This window comes from Lygodium microphyllum, chromosome 23 (genome assembly GCF_053477565.2).
Source record: "Lygodium microphyllum isolate KBCC chromosome 23, Lygodium_microphyllum_v1.1.10, whole genome shotgun sequence".
Lineage (NCBI taxonomy): Eukaryota > Viridiplantae > Streptophyta > Polypodiopsida > Schizaeales > Lygodiaceae > Lygodium > Lygodium microphyllum.
This window is the reverse complement of record NC_141157.1, coordinates 112,709,708-112,731,353: the sequence shown is the minus strand read 5'-3', so window position 1 is coordinate 112,731,353 and position 21,646 is coordinate 112,709,708.

The following is a 21,646-nucleotide window of genomic DNA, read 5'->3' as shown; positions in this document are numbered from 1 at the left end:
AAAGATGGAAGATGAGGGTAAAGAGGGACAATACTCTGGAAAAGCAATGGCCAGCAAGAGCCTTAGAAGAGCTGCATGCTTCAAAAGCTGTTGGATATGGATCTTACTGTGCAGTAATAGCTCACTTTGGGCATCCTTGCGCTATAAAGATTGTGCTAGTGCAGGTGCCTCTTGACAAATGCTCATGCCATTGCAGGTGCCCAACAAATATGATAACAAATAACAAAATCTCATGCATGCAAGGAAACATTCGATGTATTTTAATGAAGATGCAGGCATGCTTTATATCCAATGCAGTTGAGCCTCCCAAGAGGCATAGTGCCACATCAAGATCCTACACCACTTCGTTACCAATCAGGTCACTACATGAAGACATTCAGCAACTGTGATGGGGAAGGAATGGCTATTGAAGGACATGCTTGGAGATTTAAGCCATGCATTGGAGACTTGATGCCAGAGGTTTATTACTCCAAATTCATAACCCTCATGATATACCTCACTAAGATATCCATTGAATAACAGGTTATCAAGTTTTGCCACGAGTTGAAAGAACCTCTAAATGGTTGCCTTGAATGCATGAGGCTGACCAATTTGGAGGGTGATCTTATCCAAACAAGCCTTTGATAGGACTTAATGGGATACAACTTACCTTCAAAAACATTATCTATGCTATAGAGGAAGCTAGGTTAAACTGCTTTGATGATTTGAATAGTCGAGCTACTTATCAACAATGTGGTAAATGCAGTGAACTTGGGCATATGTAAAAGGGATGTCCCAATCATCTGTGCTTCTAATGTGATGAGCTAGGATATTTGCAAGTTGAATACCCTAAGTCTCCTCAAGAAAATGGTGAGCAAGCAAGGAAAAGAAGTCACAAATATGAAGCACATGGCGTGGTTTGAAGCTTGCCATTTTTGGTGAACTAGGCTTTGATCCAAAAAGGAGTTAATAGATGCAATAACTTAATAAAGATCCTTGTACATCTTGTAAATAGCTGATGAGTAAAATGTAATGCTATTTGAACAAAATAAATTATATCTTAGAAATTAGTATCTCCAAATTTTCTCAAAATGAGAACATCTTGATTTCTCTTGGGGAAAGAGAATGAGATGTAACCATATTTCTTCCCAAAGCACATGTAAATGCTATGTTTAGCATACTTGTAGGTTAAAAAAAAGGGCACTAAGGTTCAATATGAATTAAGTTAGTGCTAATAGAATTGGGCTTGGTAAATTAGTTAATTAAAATAGTTAAGAGATTAAAAGCAAATTAGTTAATAAAGTTTTTGTCAGTCGACTAAATAAGATGTTTTAGTTGTAAGCTCAATATCATAGCCAAGTAAGATGAAGAAGAAGAAAATGACTAGTTATGAGGGGGATAATATGGAGGAGCCAACACCTTATTAGACTACCATATGCACTTCCTTGCCCTTCTAGCCATATTAGCACATTGTTCTTGTCATTTTCTCTTGACTTTGTGTGGGGTAGCCACCATGGCACACCACTCCCCATGCGGCCATTGTGCTCTTATGTTGTCCTTGTCTTCATGCTCAAGAAGGTGCTAAGTATGTAAGCAAAGGAGCTGCAAAAATGAAGCATGTGATGTGGCTTGAAGGTTCACCATTTTTGGTGAATTAGACTTTTCATGCTCAAGAAGGTGTTGAGTACATAAAGCAAAGGAACTACAAGAATGAAGCATGTGATGTGGCTTGAAGGTTCACCATTTTTGGTGAATTAGACTTTGATCAAACATTTTGAAGGATATAATAGATTTAGAAACTTAAGTAAGGTCCTTGTAGATCTTGCAAATAGCCAATGAGCAAAATGTAATACAATTTGAACAAAATGAATTATGGCATAGAAATTAGTATTCCCAAGTTTTCTAATGAGTATATCTTGAGTTCTTTAAGGGGAATAGAATGAAATGTGCCCACATTGCTTCTCAAGGGTCATTAGTGAAACCCTCTCAAAATATTGGAATAAGTGTAATGGCCACACATAAATGCTAATTTCTAGTATAATTATATGTTAAAATAAAGGCAGTGAGGTTCAAGAGAAATATTAAGTTAGTGCTAGTATAATTATCGATTAAAATAACGACAGTGAGGTTCAAGAGAAATATAAAGTTAGTGCTAGTATAATTGGACTTGGTAAGTTAGTTAATTAGGATAGTTAGGGGATTAAAAACAAATTAGTATAAAGTTAGTTGTAACTTAGTAAGATAGCCAAGTAATAGTAATAATAATAGTAGTAATAATAATACCAGCTATAAGGGGGGATAACATGGGAGGAACTAGCACCTTATTAGGTTGCCATATCCCTACCTCCTCCCCTCCCAACCCCCCCTTGTTGGCATATTAGGACAGTTAGACAACCTCGCTGTCATTTCCTCCCAAGTGTGTGGGGTAGCCCCTGCCCCTCCACATGTGGCCTCATCATGGGTCTTGGACACGTTAAAGAAATGATAAAATTTTCCCTTGTCATGTTTTACATCCCTTTGTCTTCACCTCCCCTTTTCATAGGGTGCTCGTTGTTGAGCCATAAAGTTGGTAAGAGGAGAGTGAAGGAGATTTGCCATCGCATGCCAAATCATGGCCAACTTGCGAGATAGAGAAGAATACATTCTTCCTAGTATTGCCGCCATATAATATCAAGATGGGTGTAATATTGGATAGTGTCAATTCCTTCTCCATGCGCTCAAGAAAATGGCCTTTCCTTTGCATTAAAAAAGAACATTTGATGTTTCTTTTATGTTCTCGAGCAAATCCTAAGTTAAAAACATGAACGCATATCTATAGTTTCTTATCAATGACCTACAAGCTTTATAGAATAGGATAGATGTGGTCAATGTGTCCAAGCCTAAAGGCAAGAAAAGATTCAAAGTTTATAGTGTTGTAGCTTGGACTATCCATGACCTCTAGGTTAAAATTTTTGCTCACGTCTATATGACTTTCATTCAGTTTATATGGACTTCAAGTTTGTATTCAAGCTCACAATACACAAACTAAAGTGATTACTTCTGTGTTAGTTTATTTGTCAAGGGCTCTAAGGCTTGTCCACTGTGCATTGATTGACTGAGATTGATTTATAGTAAATTTTTTAATAATAATATTTATGTTCGTCATCAATGCTTCTTACTCGAAGACCTTTTGCTATGCCAGCTTCCACGGGAAGAACAATTCAATGGAAAGGTAAGAAATAGATCATAGAGTTTTGTATGTCAGACTCCCATGAGGAGTCAATGACTCCCTTGATATTCATATGGTATTCTTTGAGTATTGGAAAGACTTAAACATCACATCTCTTCTTGATCAAATGTAAAATCTTTAGAAAGTTGGACACTTTTTGGAAACATCTTATTAGCTCAGAGGATTTTGAGGTATCCAAAATGGGTTTGAAGGTACAAAACTCTAAACTAGTATTGTGGCCCAAATATTTCAAAAGGAAAAATGGCATTGAGTACAATCTAGCTTTGTGGATTCTAATGAAATAGGAAATCTTAAAGATAAACAAGTGAATATGATCCATTCATATGTGCACAAGATATGGAGCATCATTATGAAGCTTATGTCTTGTTGATGATGCCACCTTGTCTTCCCTTAACACCCATGATTGGCGTAACATTCGTATGATTTTTTTCCCCCCTTCATCACATACTTTTCTCTTGATCTTTCATCAAATTTAAAGTCTATACATTGAATGTATGCAGCACATTTTGGATCTTATCATGGATGGTTTCCTAACAAAAACACATGAGATATTATTTATTGCTTAGGCAATTTGACTAGGTGTCATTCAACATTTCTCTATAATGTTTCGAGATTCATGCTACAAGGATATATGACTAATATATTTACTATTTGGTCTCGATGAAGTGGACTACAAGCAAAGAAATAGACACATGATTCATTCTATAAAAGAAGCTTGAGCATTGAGTTGTTTGTTTGATAGAAAGGGATTTATCTATGTCAAATTTTTGATATCTAGGTGCATGTTCTCATTCATTTGATGGAGGAGATTGAGCTCACAAGAGTTGTTAGTAATCATTGGTTATTTCATTGAAAGATTCATGGGAGTACTAAAGAGCTATATGTGACAAAGAGCAAGGCTTGAGGATTCAATGATCGACAGATCGTTACACAAAGAATGCATATACTATGTTAAAGAGGATGTGCAAAACCTCGATCAAGATGCTTTGCTTATGTGGATTAAGGAAGATTTAGCAAAGATATTAGAGAAGGTGTTATGTGGCATGAGAATTTCAATGCATCTCAAGCTAGAAGAAGATCTTCTCGAGTTGGAGTTTTAACATGTTAAAGAAAACCAAATGATGAGATCTTAGTCCGTGAGCTTAAAAAATTAATTAGGGATAATGCAAACATTGAATTGATCAATGATCATTCCATAAAAAGTATATATTAACAAATTTGCATAGGTACTTGCAACTTCATAACGGTAATAACTTGTTTAAATCAAATTATATGTGGTTTTTTTGTATACTTGCTAACAAATGGGCGATAGTATCATAGTGGGAAGCCCTATGGTGACAAATTTTAAGGTCAATAAGTGTTCAATTTCCCTAAGGCTCAATGTTTCCTCTGTAGATGTTCAATTTACAACCATGTCATGTAGAACTTCTCCTACCCTTCCCCATGTTTCCTATTATCTCCAGCTATTGGCAACAACTTTGAGAGCCTCCTAATAGGTATGATTTGGTTTTTAGGCTACTACCCTTCCACTTTCAACTTCATCTTAATCTTAATTGGTGGTTATAGTCCTACAAAGGAAGGATACATGCCCATCACCCAGTGGAATGAAACATTACCAAAGGCCTGATACTCCCTACTTAAAATCTTTTTGTGGGTCAATTAGGGGGATAAAATGCATATATCTGGTTATCATGTATTGCTTGGAAAAATATTAGTTGAGTAATGGGCTACATCTCATGTAGGTTAGCTATAGCATGGATTAGATAGAATTTTTGCAAGTCTTGTTGTATCCTTGCTTGCAAAGCTCATAGATCTACTATTGAAATGAAATAATATTGTATTGTGTCCTATAATAATTGTTGTTGTCATTCTTACAACTTTCTTCAATTTGACTTGCAATAGACAATCTAATAGTAATGATGATGTGTAATAAGAGAAAAAGATCTAGTTCTAAAGTTGGTGTGAATATTTTATTTTATATCAAAGTTGACGATATTATAGTGCTCGTTTTGTATCATATGACCTAGCTCTCTACACATTAAATTCAACCCTATGTTTTAGAATAAAAAATAGATTCTAATGATTGTTGTAAGTTTGTTTGTTTTTTTTTGGTGCATTTTTTTCTACCTAACCATAGTGAGGGATTGAAATTCTTATAATACCATTTTCAAAAGACACAATGCAAATATTGAGTTCATGGACCTAGATTGCTAGTAGTTAGTTGTCGAAAAAGAACAAATCCAATTAGTCAAATTTGAGATAAGTATAATGTTATATAATATAATAGACACATTGGAGCAGGTTTGTGTTGAGAAACACGGATCCTTGAGCAAGGTCTAGTTATGGAGGATGGAAGTTAATGATAAGAAGCATGATGATTGAGACTAGACACTAACTGTTACTCAAGTGAATTAGGTTCCAAGATAGATTAACTTGGACTCATAAACACAATCTTGAGTTGGACATATCTTTTCCTAGCTTGTTGCATGTCCCTTGTCCTACTGCACCATACAAAGAGGTTGTCTTAGGAGTGCGATTGCATAAATATCAACACCCCTCCTCAATCACAACCATACAAAGCATTGAGTATACATATACTCTTCAAGAGTCTCCTTTGCCTCCAAATGCAAGGGAATTCAAAGAACTAGGTTTTCAATGAGCATTGCTATAATGCGGGCCTATAGTAGTGCTATTTGGAGGATGTACTTGCCTCTTGATAGAATAAAGTATGTATTTAGTACTACATATTCTGAGTTTATAGCAAACATTTGCTGGCCAGAAAGGAAAAAGTAAGGCCCAAGAGGAACTCCAGAGGGAGATTAAAGACTTCGGGACCTCCACGAATGAGGAACCAAGCTTGGTGCAAGATTACCATGGTGACATACAGGAGGAAATGCCTGAAACATGAGCTCCGTCATATGGAATGACACAATGATATGGTCACCAACCACCGCCAAACGATGTCGTGCATGAAAAGTGCTCAAAGTAGCACTCAATGAATGTTATTTGGAGCTATTGAAAAAGTTGACAGTTTTTATTGGATTGCAATTCTCTTATTGGGAGTATGTCATATATGTCAAAGTAATTTCCATAAAATTCTTATCTTGATTAATTTTTTTGAGATGATTTTGATTAGAAGTACTAATTTTTTTTCAATTGTTCATGAAAATGATCTCAAATGTGGACATAGAAATATATACTTCCTAGCTTGTTTGGATCCTTTCTATTTTTTTTCAACCACTATATTCCATTGGCCACATTTCCATTAAAAAATTTCTTCTTAATCTTTTTATTGTTTAAGAGAAATCAAAATTTTTGTAGAGGGTCCGAATCGCAACAATAGTCTGATAGCATATGCATTCTCTAATGCATAGTCTGATTACATTTAGTATTGCAGATTTTGAGTGTTGAATCTCTTTCTCATCCTATTTCTTACTCTATATGTTGAGTAAGGATCTATTCTTTAAGAGGTGGTTCTACTTCTCTAGGTAGAGTGGACTATGACATCCTGCTAGGTGGACCCTGGATAAAAAATGCATGAGTGATAGAAGATTAGGGCAGCGGTCTAATGTTCTCAGGCAACAGATCAAAAGTTATGAGAGTTGAGATGGATACTTGGAAGACCACTCCAGTCAACCTAGATACCATCTCGGCCATGTTGAAAGGAGATGCACAAGTCAGAAATTCCTATGGACCACTAATAAAGTATATCCCTTGCCCCAAGATAACAAGAAAAATTGGATGCATGTGCTAGCCGCCATGCTAGTTACCATCGGTCTACTATTCTCAAATAAGGAGGATGATTATAAAAAGGTTGCTAGGTTAGTCGGTGAGTTACAAAAAGCCACATCATCTCACTTGCCACCAAAGAGTAGGATCCCACCACCACTGCCACTCTCTGCATGATGGCTAGTAGCTTTAGCACTCGCAAACACCAACAAATCCACTACACAAGCCTCCAATGCTAGAACCCCCTGTAAACATGAGAGCTGCCACTATCACTGAAATAGAGGATGGAGATGAGGAAATTGTAAAGCTTGTCTACCTAGATATATTGGTGATTGCTTAGAAGACACACATCTTTGACACACTTATTGACAAGGGAACTGACCACAATATCCTTACACATGATCATCGGACCCTCATTGGTGGTAAGCCCCAATTGTACCCTATTAATACTAAACTCAATCCATTTGGGGGGCAGTTCTACTCATTGCTGGGAAAGGGCCAAATAGCGGTCTCTACCGAGACTGAAATCCTTCCTATGATCTTCTACATGATGCCTAACATCAAGACCAGTGGTAAGGAATCACTCTGTTAGGATGCGCATTCAAGAAACAAGCACACTGCAATGTTGATAATGACTCGTAGCACATTCACCTCACCATTGGCAATGCTCGAATAGTGATGGCTTTTAGCAAGGGTAGCACGACTCCATTGCAGCATGTAGTGCCAATTGGTAAAGTAACCAAGTACAAGGTCTAAGGAGGGGGGTCGTAACTTGTCCCACCCTGCCAAGACATACCACCCACAACCTAAGGGAGCCACACCCAAGACCATTGAGCAACAACTCAAATGAGTGCTAAAATGCTAATTGCACTCACTTAAAAAAGCCAAACCGCATGAACTCATAACCATAGAACATCACACCCTAGGCCTAGGAGGCAAAGCTTGCGCTACTATCAAAGCAGATGAATGGTTAAGCTATGATGGGTGCCCAATGACCTATTGCGCACTCAAGGCTACTATGAAGGAAATGACATGATTTGGTTTCCCAAGAACATGAGGAGCACATGTTCCCCTCCATCTAGGCCCTTCAATCCATCTTAAAAAAATGCTAAGCCATTGAGGAATGAGAAACCAATTGACCCAAAAAGCACCAAACCTATAGAACCTCAACTTAGTTCATCAACTAGAACCATAACCAGTTGCCCCTAGACCAACTCAACCTGACACACTCCCAGCGTACCAACAACTCCACAAGCAGAAAGAAGTGCATCATCTGAACCCCAAGACCAACCCATCGCACAAGCGACGGCTAAACACCCTACTGACCAATTCACGACGTAGACATCAGTTCCTAAGCTATCCAGTCGAGCCAAACCCCAAGCTTCCTGTAGGCCTCAGATCCTCGTATGAGCATAGATCTATCCTTACCTTGGCCTTGAACCTCACCACAAACACAAGGGATGACCTCACCACCTACATCAGACGATTGGACGCCACATTCACCATGCTAGCCAGAAGTTATGAACAACTAGACTTAAGCCTCCTCAACGAGACATTAGCAATGGAAGTACGCTCATTGCCATGCACTTGGGAGGAATATGAGTTTGTGTTCGTCAAGATTCTTGAGGTAGCCAAGGAATTGATCGCCAACGAGATATCTCGAGAGTAAGCTTGCAAACAATGGCTGTTCACATCAAATAGTAGGAGCAAAGTCTCTGCAACAACAAGCCAGGAGCTAGAAGAGCTAACAAAACTAGTCGACTTTGACTCTTCCTTTTTGTGAAAATGGTATGCTCTCTAATGGGAACAAGAAGGCTGCCAAATTATGACCAACACTGAGTAGAGACGTGTAATCAAAACTGCTAGAGTACGATCCTATCTATGTGGCTCCTAACTTGTTCAAAGTCTTGTTCATCACATGCAAACGATCTTTGGAGGCACATGTCATGGCCCATCCCTATTTGGATTGACTCCTAAGGCAGAATTACACATTGCCAACAGAATGAATTGTGGAGACTTCTTAATGATGGCTTGACCTACATTATGCAAATAGGCATTATGCCTCAAAACATGGACAATCACGCCCACTTAGAGTATAACCCATAGTTCTATGCTTGGCTCATGAAGAAATAAAGCACCACGAGCAAGTGCTTCGCGCACTTAACCCTTCAATTCGAGGAAGGATTTCCATCATTCTTGGGGGGGAGCGGGTAAGGTGGAAAATAAAACATGACTTGAACAACTTCAAACCGAACTTCAAAAGCAAAAAAAGGACAAATAAAGGAAACTCGTACTTGAAGAAAATATTTTATGAAATTCGTGCTTGGAATGTGTGGATTACTTGAAGTATAAAAGGTTTCCATTTCTTGTCGGAACATTGCCCATTCCATAATGTTTGATCTTAAAATTTTTTCTTTTTTATAAAAAGTACTCTCAAAGGAGCTAATTATAAACTGTTGTGCCATAGCAGAATTGGAGATGGCAAGCCAAATCCCATTCTCAGCGAAAGAGCACAACAAGTACTGATTGGCCTCTAAAACGCAAGTCTACAACCAGCTAAAGTATTGTAACATCAACAATTTGAGAGAGTTAGTGACAGATACATGGAGAAGGTTGGATGAAAAATTGACCATGGTAGATGCAAAGAATTTCTAAGAAATTTTGATGTAAGAAGGAACATTGGCACGGTGACCATCAGGCAAGGCAAAACCTCTAGAAAGGTGGAAGTTTCCCTTAATCCAAAAATTGTGGAGAAGGCATTGGGATTAGCAAAGAAGCTAGAAAAGAGGCAAAAAAGGGATGTGTATGGGATGGACAAAAGGAAGGTTTACACTAATGATAGAATCAACCTGGTTGATATTCTGGACCCCACCATTCGCTTGTAGGCTAAAATAGTCCACACCCTTTTCTCAAGCCAGAGACATAATGCTCTCATGAACAAAACATGCATACCATTGATGGAGAGCCTTGTAGCCAATGCCTTGGATGAGGTAAATTGGAACACCTACTTCTAGAAGACAATACATGCATCGATAAAGGTACTAGGCACATCACCAAGGGTGGTAGAAGGGGAGGGGAGTCTCTAGCTACCACAGCGGAGTTTGAGAGGAAACAACATGCCTCCAAGGATTCAACTATAGGCTTTCAAGGAGTGTTAACAGCCATCATTCATGAAGCTTTGGGAGAGGTGGAAAGAGAAGTAACAAAGGAGACCTTGGAGAGGTCACCAATTTGAGAGGAGCATCACTCTTCCACCCAGCAAGACCAACCATCTCACTTTCAGCAAGAGAATAGGGGGAAGATGAAGTCCATAAGGAACAATAGGACAACACGGAGAGAGTTACTAATGAAAAGGAGAATGACCAACCATCCCAATAGCAAGAAGCCTAGAGCGAGAGAACAGTCAGTGAATAGCAAGGCTCAAAATTGTTGAGCCAAGGGGAGAGAAAAAATCACTCTCAAAATCTCCATAAGAAGAACTTGATCTACCTCCAAGGAAAACAAAGAGCTGCAAAGGGTGGAGGAGGGATCGAAGAGACTAGAAGAAGAGCGCACGAAAATACAAGAAGAGGAGGAAGAACAATTAAGGCAATAGGAGGAGGAGGAGATTGCTTTAGCCAAAACAGAATCAAAGATTTAGCCTACAAGCTGGCCCATTCCGAGATTGGTGGAAAGCAAAGCTACGGCTATTGAGATAGAAACGTTACAGCAACAATACACATTCCTGAGCACAACATTGAATGTCACGCAACCAAGAGAAGAAGAGACATTGGAATAACTAAAAAGAAAACTAGAGCTAACAAGGAGGGTGCTGCAACATGGACTCCAAGCCACGACACCTAAGCCTAGCACTTGCTTAGGAGTAGAGGAGCAACGTACTCACCTAATCTCAATTGGCTTAACCAAACATGAACTCTCCTTGTTAGGGCTTGGGGAGCCTGAACAACAAATGCAACCACCTCAATAGGAGCCACTATAGTTGGTCGAGGAAGAAGGGCCTGATTTTGAATCAGATCAACAAGGGAAATAATGAGTACAAGAACCAATCCCCCCTTCGTGGCCACAAGTACAATTAAAAGAGCAAAGGGCTACATACCAAGCCATGCATTCCTTGGCAAATCTCTTAGGCCCTCTTGAAATGTAACTACTGAAGAGCATTAGGATGGTGTGTATTGTGCTGCCTCCCAATGTATCTCAAAAAAAGAAGAAGAAAAGAGAAAACAAAGAAAAGAACCACACAAAGCAAAAGGAAAGGAATAATGAGCTTTCTCATGTAATATTAGAGTGCCACAAACTTTGCACCTAGGGGTTCTCAAGTTAGATGCATTTAGTGGTATTGGTCAACCGACTCCGAACAATGAGCTTTCTCATGTAATATTAGAGTGCCAAAAACTATGCACCTACGGGTTCAGTTAGATGCATCTAGTGGGCTCGATCGGCCGACTCCATGCCTAACCCCCTAGCTCTCCTTGTCCCCCCACTGCACATCTTAGGGCACATCAAGGGTAGGACACACCTAGGGAGTTTGCACTCACCCATGGTTAGATATGTCTCCTTAGTCACATCCACAGCACCTTCCCTATACACAAATTGAGTTCACAAGTGTGGGACAACACCATAGGCTTCCCTGAGGTTCGACCTAACTCCCAGTTTCACTGGCATGGATACCCCGCATACTCCCTAGGTAGTGCAGTTCCTTTCCCAATCTATGTGACTCAGACCACCAACTAATAACAAGTACAAATGCCAAATATTTTCTCAACTGATAACATTCAACCAATATGCAGCCAAAATAGGGGCAATCCAAGCTCAAAATCTTCCTGAATCATAGCATACATATGCCAACACATGTAGAGACTAAGACATGATCATACCAACATTCATACATGCCCCGTCTTTAAGAACCAGTGTCATATAACTCCTGTATTGTTCATGTATAGCCAATAATCAAGTCAATGCAATTGATTTTTAGCTCGAAAAGTTAGCATTCAATGCTCTTTTAAGTTCATAAAACATCCAACATACATATATCCATAATCAGGGTCCATAGATACTATCCAATGTCATAGATTGCTTCAAGAATTAATAGATGCTTGATGTCCACAGTTTAGGATAGATTTCTAGCCTGTTGAAAACTTCCAAAGCTAAGCATTTGACACTCCAAAACCATGCTCAAATGCATGAGAATAAGGGCATATACATTGTTAGGATGAAAGTCACCAGTGTCCTGGAACCACCTATTGTTTATTGCAGTAAATAGCCAATCTACACAAGTCTGTGTTAAATATCTCAAAATTTGTGAACAAATTGAAAAAAATTTCTTCTACAAAGTTGTAGAAACCACATCAAAGCAGTCAGGAATCACAAGCCATTTCTCCAAAATCCGTTTTTGTACCAAGATATGGCTTTTGAAAAAAAAAGGGTTACAGCCATAGTCTCCTTTGATGACATTTTTTCAAATATGATGTCCTTGATGTCAAATGGCCACTCATAGGTGCTCAATGAAGCCTTACAAAGCTCCCAAACAAGTCACAACAAGCTCTTGCACAAGCACAAAGCATAAACCTTGATGCATACCTTGATAAGAACAATGGCAACCTTTCTTCTTCAGCAGATACTCTTATCTTTAAGCTCCATATCCAGACTTCTTCAATGCCATGCTTCAGAGAGCCCATTCATGTTGGCTTTGATACCATGTTCAAAGATAAGAGAGACAGAGTGGAGCTAAAGAGTGAGCAATGAGCTCATCTCATTCATCTTCATTATACAGTCTCTACTAACATGAAAGAGATAGTACAACTAGGTTGCCACTAACCATGACTAACTGTGGTTAGGTTAGCATCAACTTATTTAATGCCCACACATGAGTACAACTAGACATAGGTGTAGATAATGCCGGTCACACATACATACATATGAGCAAAGTACAACTAGACATAGGTGTAGGTAATGTCGATCACACATACATACATATGAGCAGTTGAGCTTGAAGTCTCAACAAGGTCTCTATAGGTTTCCAAGAAATGTTGAAACTAGTTGGAAACCATTTTCATGGTGGGAATAGGTTCTTCAATGCATTGCATCAAGGTCCATTCAAATGCTATTTCCTCTTTTTACTTTTATATTGAGTTGGACCTTGTGATTTCATTCAAATTTTGATGCATTTTACTCCCTCCAAACAATAATATGGTTAGGATAAATCTCTTGCAAGTATATCTATGTGCATTACTAAAATAAATCCTAACTAAAGTGACTTAAAATTTTGATGAACCACAAATATAAGGGCTAGAATTCAATCTATCTATTTGCTAGAATTTACTTGTTGGAATAGTACAATCAATTGTACACATTTTTCATTGAGAGGTACTAGAAGTAGTAAAAATAGCATTGTGTTATGCTTGTCCAACAAAATTTTTGGTGGATGCTTATTAAATGTGATTTTGTTAAGTAAACATAGTATTTGGAATGCTACGCAACACATGTAAAAGGGCATTATTATGTATTGTAGCCTTGCAAACTTAGGAAGGAGTCAAAACCTTGTAAAATCTCATCTTATATAAATGATATTGGTCCGACCTTACCATAATAAAATTTTGGATATTTTTAATGGATGACTTTCAAATTTTGAAATTAGAGTTAGTACCAAAATATGGTACGTGTATTCTTTATTGAACCTATTACCTAGAGTTGATGGTGCAACTATGACACCTTTTTGAAAGTTATTTGGTCTCTATTGTAAAATACAATGAGTAGGGTCCCGTAAACTAAAGAACATGTTTCTTATTTGTATAAAATGGCATTACACATTCAAGTTCTTGAGAAATACTTCAAGGCATAACTTCCTTATGTATACAAAATTATAAGTCCATGACAAAAGAGTAATAAACCATTTTGTACCAAAGGGTTTCACCTATTGAAGGAAACAATCGATGTGATAAGGTGGTTGAGCTATGAAAAGCTTGAAATAATTTATAGTTTTATACCACTAATTTCAAGGAGTTATGAATATATAAACTACAAATAACTATACCTTTAAGATGCATGATCTTAAAGATGTTTAATCTTGTCTACGGAAAATATAAAATTGCTAAAATTCTTGGCATTTTTAAAACCATGGTATTAAGAAGTATAATGAAATTTCAGATTTTCTATAAAATTGGGTCCATTTGGAAAATACATATGTTTATTTTGGATCATTGTTCAAGAATAAGCTCTTTTGTTATGCTTTTTTAGGAAATTTTAGAGAATGTTGTTAGGAGAAACATGCAACTTACCCAAAAGGTTTGCAAGTATATTACTAGCAAGATGATGGTTTTCATATACTGACAATCTTGTCAAAGACATAAGTGTGAGAGAGTGAAGTTGTTAATATTTGAGGCAATATGTTTTTGTGAAAACAAAGGATAAAAAGCAAGTTCAACTTGCAACTATCTTTAAGCTATTTACTGTTATAGTACATTAGTGTTTTGGCTTGCCCCTTGCAATGGTTATTAGTTAATAGGGGTGGACCATTTTCCTTTAAAAACAAAATATGAAATTTAAAAAATATGAACATATTTTATGGTTTGATTTCTAATATTTAATTAAATTCCAAATTGTGACAATTAACCTTAGGACCAACAATTGACTTATTTACTCTTTCAATGGTAAGACTAATATCTCATTACTTTTGATTTCTTAGATTTCTTAGTTTTCAAAATATGATGATAATAGGGTCAAGATTCGGCGGACTTGTCCTTTTTTCAAATTGTGAAGATGTACACATGTGCATGCATGCATAGCAATATGTATACATGCACAAAAGCATGTGTGTGTGTGTGTGCGCGCGCGCGTGCACATGCATATGTTTTTTTAAATATGAGAAAAAGATGAGTTAGATCAAGCATAATCTCCTTATAACCCTTAGATTTATTGGTGAAGGAAACCTTAAATACCAAAACCTTCCTACTCCAAACTCTAAACAAAGCCAACATTCTACCTTACAACATGGGATTTCATATTCCAACAAGATTTTCCCATCTTTGCCTATAAGTGCCTTATTTTTGTCTCCCCATAAATGCTTGTAGATCATTGCTTGAGAATATAGCCAAGTTCATGGCTTGTTTTATGTAATCAAGGCTTGTCACTAAAAAGGAGGAGTTTTCAATTGGATACTACCTTAAGACTTGCTCCTCTATACAACTCCTTTTCTCTACTCCATAGGAATCTACCTTCTCTACAATACGGAAATAAGTGAGAGGTGAACTCTCTTTGACCATAAAACATAGTGAAATATACAAAAATCATCTCAACTTTGGGTAGCATGTCTTTAAAATGGTGTTGACAATCAAGCTTGTGATCAGTATCACTGACATGACCAACCTTATCTAGACAACTGTTATCTTAGCTATCACTCTCCATGTGTGTTGTAATAACTGAGTCGGTAAAACTCAACCACAATTAGTGGTATGGTCAGTTATTATTGACCTAGTGTGTTTTTCAGAGATGTGTGACTAGACTTAAGTAAGTATTCTAGAATAATGAGAAGAAGAGAACAATGGGAGTTCACGACTCTCTGTTACAGCTCCATGTCTTTCTCTCTCTCTCTCTCTCTCTCTCTCTCTCTCTCTCTCTCTCTCTCTCTCTCTCTCTCTCTCTCTCTCTCTCTCTCTCTCTCTCTCTCTGGGAGTTCATGACTCTCTGTTACAGATCCATGTCTTTCTCTCTCTCTCTCTCTCTCTCTCTCTCTCTCTCTCTCTCTCTCTCTCTCTCTCTCTCTCTCTCTCTCTCTCTCTCTCTCTCTCTCTCTCCCTTTGAATCTTAAACATGGTGTCAGAGATTGAAGCCTGAAGGCTTGACAGTGGCATTGGCATCGGCATTGCAAGAGAGCTAGAGCCTAAAGTCAGGAACTGCACTCTGACTTGCAAAACTTCATGTGTTGGTAGTCATTGGATCAATTGGAAGGTATGTTTCTTGTGGTTTATCAGTTCACAACCTATTGAGGCTTCCTAGAGGGGTTCTCGGTCACTTGAATGAGCTCTGTTGCACAAGCATTGAGGAAAAAAATAGCAGCAAGGTAAAAAATGTGACCTGCACAGATTGCGCCAATTTGCTAATCATCTTCTCCTACTCCAACTCAGACATTGACAGCCATAAACACACTCTACTATTGATAAAAAACTTTTTAGGGATTGAAGAAAGCTTCATAGCATTGGTATCTTGGTTCTCAACTCATTTGCAAGATGTTTGAATCAAACATTGATCGGAAAACAGAGCAAGTCTGCTATTGATTATATAGGGACATCATACATCTACTTGCTTGTAGCTCATTGGGAGCTATATTGACCTCTACTGATATCTACTGATGCTTGGCAATGTATATTCCTTTAATCTCATGAATTTTGGCATGGATTTGAAGAGTTCAACACTCAAATTTAAATGGTAATAGTAGGCTGAAATTTGCCTGAAATGTAGGTTGAAATCAGTCCTAGAATTTCCAACACTAAAACAAGGCATTGTTTGATCAAGAAAGGCTTGAGGATGATGTAGACAATCATCCTGGATGCTTTGCAAGTGTTATACCAACACTTATGTATACATGGGCATGATATTGAAGTATTAAATGCTTAGTTTTGGAGCTTATTTGTAGGCTAGAAATAACGAACTGTTTGTTGTCCTAGATTTGGAAACAGTATACCTACAGGGTTGAAGTATTTGTGACACTTATTTGCTACTGCAAATGCTTGGATCATACCACTTGAGTGGTAGATTCTTTTTGGGATATTGCGAGTGTAGAAAGCCCAAATTTTGGACTAATTTGTCGCTAGTTATACCAGGGTATTGACTGGTTATTGTCTATAGGAAGGATACCTATCATCTTCACTTGACATACATGCAATCTATTCTAACTGGTTGGACATGTATCAACTCTTGCATAGAGTGGCAACTGTATGAGATGTTTTGGGGCTGATTTGAGGTCTGAATACTCTTGTTTTAGTAGAGAAATGTCTATTCTTGAATTGTAGGGTGTCAAGCACTTTGATAGCCTTCAATTTCGACACCAAAAAGGATAGAAGATGCAATTTACTTGATCATTTTTACCTATGAATGTTGGCATCTTTGCCCATGTGTACTGTTGTTGCTATATGACTTGTCTCCACATTTTTAAACATTTTGTAAATGCTATTGGCTCATTAGTGGGTCTGCACATTTTAATGCCAATGCATACAAAACCTCTCTTCCTTTGTTTTATAAAGTTCAAAGCTATAGCCATGTATACACAACGTGTGATTGTGGGTTGTTGAGGAAGTTGTAACTTCTCTCATCCTTTATCAACCCATGCATACAGTTTTTTTCTCCCTCTCTCTCTCTCTCTCACTTGGCACAACTTCTTTCTTGATTCTTGTTCTCTGCTCTTTGTGCTCTACTGCAAGATCAATGGAGAGTGAGGGTGAGGATGAAGATGGGGATGACTTTCATGTATTCCTTTTGCATGCCAGAACTTAGGCGAGGTTCTTGCAATATTTTATGGCTATGGGCAAAGCCCAAGGCATATACTTTTCCTGTTGGAAGTTGGGTTTTGTGGGTGCTTGGAATGGATTATTCACACTTACTGCTTGTATATAGCATTGAATATCTTAGTTGAAAATATGGAAAATCCTCAAGGTACTGATAACATCACTCAAATTGTTAGTGAGAAGCTCAACAACAGAAACTTTGCTATATGAAGTTCAGGATGTAGAACTTTTTGATTGGCAAAGGTTATTGGGATTTATGTATGGGGAATGAGGTTGAACCTGAATTGCCTAAATGAAATCCAACACAAGTACAATGGAGAGCTCACCAACAGTGGTTGGAAAGAGCTAGTATAGTAATGCATTGGTTTTCTTTGTGCATTTCTAATGCAATGGCTATGCAAATTACTAGTTGCCATTCCCCAAAGGATGCTTAGGATGCACTCATGAAGAATTATGGTAATTTCATGCATGTAAGGAAGATATAGCTAAAGCAGTAGTTCAACAACATGTCTAAGAATGGCAAGAGCATTCAAGCATACATGACAGAAATAAAGACCATAATTGATCAGCCGACTACTATTGGATCTCGTGTTTCAGAGAATGATATGTTTGCACTGACATTGAATGGGTTAGCAAGGAGTATAAGGTATTTGATACGTCCATTTCTGTGAGAGCAGAACCCCTTGATTGGGATGAGTTACTTGCATTACTGCTACATGAAGAAGTAAAGCTTGCTTGAACACATGTTCAAACACATCTCAAGGCAGAGACACTGTCTTTTTACTCTAGTCAACAAGCTAGAGGTAGTAGAGCTTGTGGATCTTTTTGGGGTCGATGAGACACTCAAAACACACATGGACAGTAGTAGCAAATTGCTAGGCACAACTCAAATACACAAGGGTAGTGAGGATTTGGAGCCTTTAGAGGCAGGGGGAGATCACCTAGAGGAAAAGGTGGCTCCTGACAATTGCACGAGTAGTCTAACAGGGATAAAGATTGTCGTTATTGCGGAAGATATGGGCATATCGTGAAGGATTGCCATAAAAAGCAACCTGATATGAAGGCAAAATGCAAGTAGTATGGACATTATGCATCTTCTAGTGGCACTCAAGATGACTAGGTAGATAGTCTGTTTGCTATGCAACATGTATCAAAGAATATGCCTAAGCAAGAAAAAGATGAGAAATGATATATAAACTCGAGAGCATCCAATCATATGACTCCTCATGGTGAATGGTATGATGAGGTAGTAGTAGGGTCTCATGGATTTGCATGTACTCGTGATGATACACATCATGATATTCAACATATATGTGTGGTTTTTTTGCTCATGCATGATGGCAAAAAGAAGAGCCTATATGATGTACTACATGTACCTTCTATTACCAAGAATTTACTATCGGTTGGACAGATGATAGAATAGAATCTGTAAGTCAGATTCAATAGGGATGGTACTAGCTGTAAATTGATTGCCAAATGTAAGAGAGATGGTAGAATGCTTACCTTGGTGGATCCCCAAGAGGAACACCAAGGAAAAGGGAATTCTCTTGCAAGAAAATCTATCTTGTAACATCAACAAGCTTGTTTATTAGGGTTTATATGATCATAATGAAGAAAAGAACACCAGGCACAACAAATCTTCATGCAGCATCATGTAGATCTCCCACGGATTTGATAGAATCAACCATATTCTTCAATATCTTCACAAAATCCATCAATAGAACAAATAAAGCAAAGGAATACACCATCTTTGAATGGAAATACATCACATAGTATTCATCTTCAATATCTTCATAGTCTTCTCTCTCAATCTCTCACATACAATCACTCTGTTTTAGTAGAATTGGCTATCTCTGACTCTCTCTCTCTCTCTCTCTCTCCATCAATAATACATCATATCCTCACTACAATCTCTCATAATCACTCACAATAATCCTTCTTAGCTCGTGGATACCCCTCCCAAGAGGTATGTCTGATATGAAGAGTCACCAGAGCCACTACAGTGTCCTTTCATAGCTCACCACTGTCACTTCACTTCAGTCTTTACTTGAGTCTTCAGCAGCTACTTCTTTCACTTCTTTTAGCTCTTTTGCACTTGTATTCACCTCTTTCCAAGGCTAGAAAACTTTCCCAAGCTACACTCTCATCCATCAGAACACATACATAAGCATACAGAACAGTCACAGTATAGTACCAGAATAGAGACAGTACAGTTACAGTACAGAGACAGAAGCTCTACAGAAGATCTACAGAAGGTTACAGAAGGTCATCAAAACCTTACAACTCATACTCAAAACATTCCAAACTCTCAAAAACTATTCAATAAGTTTTCACAAGATCTCAATCTTCATCAATCATCAATCCATGCTTCATACAGAAGACAATCAGAACAAAACAGAACAAAACAAAAGCTATACAGAAGGTATACAGAACCAATCAGAACCTATCAGAACATCATAGAACCTCATATCTCCACTGAAAATCATCATGAACTTCCAAAACATAATCAATATCATCCAAAACACTCTCAAACCACTTCCAAACCAATGTAGCTTGCATGAAAGCCAATCGAATAGGCAACCACCATAATCTTATTACATCAATTAACCCACAACACAAACACTACACACAACACAACCATCTGAATGACTCCTCCAAAAAGAGAGATTTTATCATTAAAAATCATCCACCATATATGGCAAAGGTATCAATGAAGATGATCCCTCTTGAAAGATTGGTGATTTCGGAAACGATCCATAGACAAGGATTCATCTACAAATGTCTTGGGAGGATTCTGAAAAAACTGAAGGCAGCACATCCTTTCCAACAGGACAAGGTATCTGCTAAGCAAACAAAGGGCATGAAAGTACAATATATCCAACTGCTGGGAATCAATACTCACATTGACATTCATGCACAACTTTGGAATAGTCTTTGAATCATTATGAGAATGCCTATGCATATACGCCAGATACCAAGCAAAATGAGCAGTTAATCTCACCGAAGGATCCAGAGACTGTGAATACTGGTGAGCAAAATGAATATAGTTCTGGTATGCTTGACTGGCAATTATCCATTCTCTTGGAATTATTGGCCAGTTTATCTGAGGTCCTGTAAGAGAATCATTCGAGCTCCATCCCCTTCTTCTGGAAATCTGATGATCAAACCCGTCATAGCCACTAACTAACTGAGGTGGTTGAGATATAGAAGTGGCAGGAGATAGAAGTGGAATAAGGAAAAGTGGATGAAGAGATGGGTAGGCAAAATCATAAAATGAGGAATAATTTAAAGAAGGAGTGGCTGAAAATTGTAGGGAATCACTTAAGAAGGGTGTTAACTGATAAATAGGAAAGGTAGAAGGTACATGAATGGATGGAGAAGGACATGGTGGAGAAGGGAAAAATACTCTATCCTCGATAAAAGAGCAGTATGTAAATATGGAAATTTGAGGAAAATATTGAGGTTGGAAAAGAAGGGGTAAGATGGTTGTGGAATTGGTTTGATAGAGGGAAAGATATATATCATAACGGTGAGCCATTTGTTGGTAATACAGTAGGGTAGGAACAGAAGGTCCTAAGATAGATCTTCTCTGATAGGCATAAAAAAAGTTAGAATCAAATGGATTATGTTTGGAAAGATAAGCTAAGAGATCCACCCTCAGTTGGTTAGTGCTCTGGACATAGGTAGAAGCTGTGCTCTGTCTTTGATTCAGGACCACAGAATCAATCATGGAATGCCAGGAATTATTAGGGCAAGTAGCCACTTTGGAGGAGTAACTCTGAAACATGTCATCTATTCGCAACTCCAAATGGTTGACATACAAAACAACTTGTAAAACCACGTCCCCCACATACCAAGCCATATCCACTTCATCTGGAATCAATAAGTCTCCCCGTAGATACATATATGACATCAACATGGTATCGGTCGTGACAGAAACTTCAAACACCATACGGACCACCTCTATCAGCAACTCAAGAGACCAAGCCCCACTCCAACCATCCTCTGGAAGAGGAAGATCCATCGTGGAAAGCTTCATCTAGAAGGCCAACTTTTGTAATTAATAGTGGACAAAGAAAGAATGGTCTGGAGGAACATATTCCTGAAATTGCTAAAATGAAGACCATAACAGATCCATCCTGGACTGCAATCTTTCCACCTTGGCCTGGAATAAGGGACATAAGGTAGCCTGTCTTTGAAGAACTGCCAAGTC